The sequence below is a fragment of the Myotis brandtii genome, unplaced genomic scaffold, assembly GCF_000412655.1.
Source record: "Myotis brandtii unplaced genomic scaffold, ASM41265v1 scaffold510, whole genome shotgun sequence".
Classification (NCBI taxonomy): domain Eukaryota; kingdom Metazoa; phylum Chordata; class Mammalia; order Chiroptera; family Vespertilionidae; genus Myotis; species Myotis brandtii.
Window position 1 is genome coordinate 586239 of NW_005369443.1, and position 5212 is coordinate 591450.

The following is a 5212-nucleotide window of genomic DNA, read 5'->3' on the forward strand; positions in this document are numbered from 1 at the left end:
CCGCCGCAGCCCCGCCTCCTCCCCGCCCGCCCTCGCGGAATTCGCCGCCTTCGCTCAGTTCCCGACGTCATCCCGGAGAACTGTCAATTCCCCCAGCTCCGCCCCGCAGGCGGGAGCACCGCCCCTGGCCTCACCCTGGGCCAGCGGTTCTCAACCTGGGGGTCGCGACCCCTTTGGGGGTCGAACGACCTTTTCACAGGGGTCGCCTAAATACATCCTGCATATCAGATAGTTACATTACGATTCATAACAGTAGCAAAATTACAGTTATGAAGTAGCAACGAAAATAATTTTATGGTTGGGGGTCACCACAACGTGAGGAACTGTATTAAAGGGTCGAGGCATTAGGAAGGTTGAGAACCGGGCCTGGGCAGAGCCACAAAGGGTCTGGCCCGGCTCGTGAGGATCCGCTCAGCACGTGCAGAATCCTTGCGGGGAGTCCAGGCCCTGCGGTCTGGGAATCCCGTCCCAGCTGCTCTGGATGTCCTGGGTTTTGATGCCGCAGGACAGGCTCTTGGCTGGCCTAGGAGGCCCTGCCTGGACCCGCGCCCGGAGCCGCACCTGTCCGCTCTTCTGCCTTCACCCACCGTCTTGAGTGGGTGCCACACTTTATGTGCCGCCTGCGGGGGGGAGGGGGCGGGGGGGACGCGGGAGAGAGACCTGGGGTGGCTCCCAACTCAGAGTGGCTGCCTGGAGGCACAGTGCTCCATAGGTGGGGAGGGGGGCGCCAGGCGGGCTGGAAGGAGTACCTCTTACCCATCCTGAAATCGTGGACTAGAGAAAGAGCTAGGAGGGACTCTAGAGGTTATCTTCAACCATCCCCCACCCCGTTCTTTACAAATGGGGAAACTGAGGCAAACCGGAACCTCTGGTCTGCCATTCATAATACGAGTCAAAATGGGTGGCCACGGTCAAACCCTGGCCAGATGTTTGTACTGGTGGGGGCATCTGAGTTGAAATGGCTCAGATCTTTTCCCTACTCCCTCCGCCCTCCTTTACAATCCTTCCACCCCTAGATCTCAGCACATCTTGCAGAGAAATCGCCTTCCTTTGGAACGCTGCCCCGCTGCCATCTTTTCTCCCTAGTCTGGGTAGAGGTGGCATTGGTGATGTTATCTCAGGTCTCAGTTGGCTTCCACTGCAGTCCATCCTTCAGCAGTTGCAAGAGTGGCTACTCTTTCTTTTTAAAAAATTTTATATTTATTGACTTTAGAGACAGAGAGAAGAAACATTGATTTGTTGTTCTACTTATTTATGCATTCATTGGTTGATTCTTTTTAAAAAAATATTTTTTTATTGATTTCAGAGAGGAGAGCGGGAGACATAGAAACATCAATGATGAGAGAGAACCATCGACCAGCCGCCTCCTGCATGCCCCACACTGGGGATTGAGCCCCCAACCCGGGCATGTGCCCTGCCTGGGAATCGAACCGTGATCTCCTGGTTTATAGGTTGACATTCAACCGTTGGTTGATTCTTGTATGTGCCCTGACTAGGGATAGAACCTGAAACCTTGGTGTATCAGGACAGTGCTCCAACCAACTGAGCTACCTCACCAGGGGGAGTGGCTGCTCTTTCTATAGCATTCTTTCGCTCAGAAACCTTCAGGGACTCCCCATCGTTGAAAGTTGAAACTTCATCACCGCATCCCAAGCTGCCCCCAGTACGATCCCACCTACATTTCCACCCATGCTCCCCTGTCTCTGACTCCCCCAGGAAGCACCCTGAGAACTACACTGCACACCTCCCTTTAGATCTTTACCACAATGACCCACCCCACTGCTGGGATGCTGTGCCTGCCTTCCAGATAGCCAGGTGCCAGATTCCAGGATAACTGCCACCTCCTCCTCAAGCCTTCCCAGATTTCCCTGGTTGAAATTAATTTCGTCCACCCCATGTTCTAAAGCATGTGTCAGAGCCTACTATACAGTATTATAGGACGGCCCTTCTCTGTGTCCACCATAGGCTGGGGGCTCCCAGAGGCCCAGAGCCATGTTTTGTTCATCTGGTGCTAAGTGCAATAGTAATTTTACTGAATGACCTTGGAGAGATTCAGGGCAGTAGCTGAGGCTTAGGTGAAGGTTCAGCTGGTGGCTGGATCTGTGCCCCTTCCAGGAGATGACACCTGGGCTTGCAAGGGTTACACGGGCCTTTCTCCCCGTTTAGGGTATGCTGGATGGAATCGGGACCAGTAGGAGGCGTTCTAACTACTCTAAGGCCGCATAAATAAATGGCTCCCACTTTGAGTCAGCCTGAGGACTGGCAGGTGTTTTGTTCTAATCTGAGGAGGGCTTTGAAGTCACTGGTGACTGTACACACACCAGGTGGTGTAATCATTTGTTACCAGCATAATCATTAGGGGAGTGATGGGGACATCTGAGCCCAGGTGAGCCCTGGATGGGGACTGGTCCAAGGTCTGGGAGGGGTCCTCAGAGAGTGGATCAAGCAGTGTTTTCCTAGAGTTGGTGGAAGAAGGGGAAGGGAGTTGACATAACGTTGGTGATTCAGAAAGGTAGTATTTCCAACCGACCCCCACCCTCACGCCAACCTGTCGAGCCTGGTAAACTGAGCCTGGCCCAGGAACCTGACATCAGCCCCCAGCCAGAGCTCTGGGTCTAAGGGCAGAAACAACCTTGAGACACCCTGCCAGCCCTGTCATGTGGCTAGTTGGGGTGAGATCAGCAAGCAGAAAAACCAGTTGGCTTGAAGTTTTCTCCTGTTGCTACCTGGGAAGAACTCTGGTGATCTGTGTTGGGGGAGAAGGGCCCACCTAGGGGCTGCCCACCCCACCCCAGCTTGTTAGGAACAGGCCGCTGGACTCACAGTTGGTGAGAGCCTCCCTGGGGGGGGGAGGGGGGAGGACAGGGGGGTTAAGTTGCTGGAGGGGAGGCCTCTGAGCCCTGACATGCTGAGGTGATGGGGGGAGAACCGGGTTGCAGAATAACTCACTACCTCTGAGGAGGTTGAGTCTACACTTCGGCAGCCCTGTTCCCAGTAGTTCCAACCTTCCTTGTAAAGTGAAAATGGGGAGGCGGAGGTGAAGTAACCCAGCTCCACTCACTCAGCCCAGCCCTAATTCCTCCCCAGGCTGAGTGACGGGGGCCCAAGGGGTGCGGCCTGCGGAGGCTGGGACTCTGCACCCTGGAGGTGGCGGCGTCCAATGGGTTAAAGCGGGGAGGTGGCGGGTGTCCTATAACCGCACCTGGACCAGTATCGGTCACGTGGCCAGGGTTTCACCTGCCCCGCTGAGCAGGGACAATCAGGCGGCTTGTCCCGGGGTTGGTCGCCATGGTGACAGGAGTGCGCCTGGGGAGGTCACGAGGGCAAATTCCTGCGGGCCGGCAGGGTGGGGCAGCGGTGTCAGTCTTGCTGGGGCGGGTTGGGGCTCCCAAGGACCCCTGGAGGTTTCCTGTGGAGCTGCCCCCAGGGGCCCCTATGTGACTCCCACCCAGCCTCCTCCCATCTCATCCCTCCCCCCACCATCCCAGTTCAGCTGCTGTTCCCAGATTTTGCACCCGAGTTTATTAAACTGCCAGGACTTTCATATACATTACCTCATTTAATCTGCCTGTCCCACGTGGGAGTGGTAATCCCCTGTGTCTCCGCCAGGTTCCCTGAGTACTCGGAGAACATTCGCTGCTGCTTTTCTTCCTTCCTTCAACAATCAGCACTTTTGGAACCTCTCTACTACGCGCCTTTCTACACACAGGCACCTTTCTAGACACAACCGTGCAACAAACAACAAACTCATGAACCACACGACAGTGGATTCTGCAGAGTGTTTATTTCTTCCCAGCAGGTTGGAGAAGCCCCCGGGGACCATTGTTTGAAGGCAGGGACTGCCCAGGGTCATCCCATACCTCTGGCGTCAAGAACACCTCTGGGGGCCTCTCTGCCACCTCCAGTCCCTACTCATACCTCCCCCCCTCCAAGCGTCCCCCAGGCCCAGAGATCCTCAATCTCTTACTTTCATCCACTCACTTTTTTTTTGCTCCAGAACCTCTGACAGACCCTACTAACAGCAACTGTTGTCAACGTCTTTTCTACCGAGTGTCAAGTGGCATAGTCACTGTGCCCCCAGTAACAGTCTCATCACACCCATTAATTCTTGAAGTGGGTGGGGTGAGGACACCTACCCTTTGGAGTGGAGGTGGTAGAGGGAGTCCTTGTATTTTTTTCTCCCAAACCCCACCCCCAGAACTGTCTGCCTGCTCCCCGAGTCTGTCTCTATTTTGCTTGGTAGTTCAGTTTGTTCATTAAATTCCACACGAGTGAAATCATATGGTACTTGTCTTTCTTTGACTGGCTTGTTTCACTTAGTGTAATGTTCTCCAGGTCTATCCATGCTGTTGCAAAGGGTAAAATTTTCTTCCTTCTTACAGCAGAGTGGTATCCCGTTGGTAAATGTAACACAGTCCGTCCCCCCCCCCACCCCCCCACTCATCTACTGATGGACACTTGGGCTGTTTCTAGATGTTGTCTATTGTAAATAACACTGCAACGAACATAGAGGTACATATATTCCTTCGAATTAGTGTTTCCGGTTTCTTTGGATAAAGTCCCAGAAGAGGAATCACTGAGTCATAGACAGTTCCATTTTAAATTTAAAAAAAATATTTTTATTGATTTCAGAGAGGAAAGGAGGAGAGAGAGATAGAAACAACAATGATGAGAGGGAAACATTGATTGGCTGCCTCCTGCACACCCCACACTGAAGATCGAGCCTGCAACCTGGGCATGTGCCCTGACCCAGAATCAAACCATGACTTCCTGGTGCATGGGTTGACATTCAACCCCTGAGCCATACCGGCTAGGTGAGGGTTCCCTTTTCTCCACATCTTGGTTTGTTGGGAATCCTTGTATTTTGACTCAGCAACCTTCTCTCCCCATTAAGAAACATCAGCCTGCAAGGTATATTCCAGCCTCCTCTGCCTTCATTTTTGAGCCTTCATTTATTGAAACCTACTATGTGCTAGGCACTGGGGATGCAAGGGTGAGCCCAGGACATCAACTCACAGACCTGGCCGACTGGTGGAGACTACACTAATGGAAGCATAAATCACACACTGAATAAATACACAAGCGAGAGTGTAAAACAGGAATCCGACAGGCCCTGGGGTCAGGTAAGGTGGCTGCTCTGACTAAGTGATGCTTGAATGAGAGCTGAAGGATGAGTAGGAGTCGGGCCAGGTGAAGGGGTTACAGTGGAGTA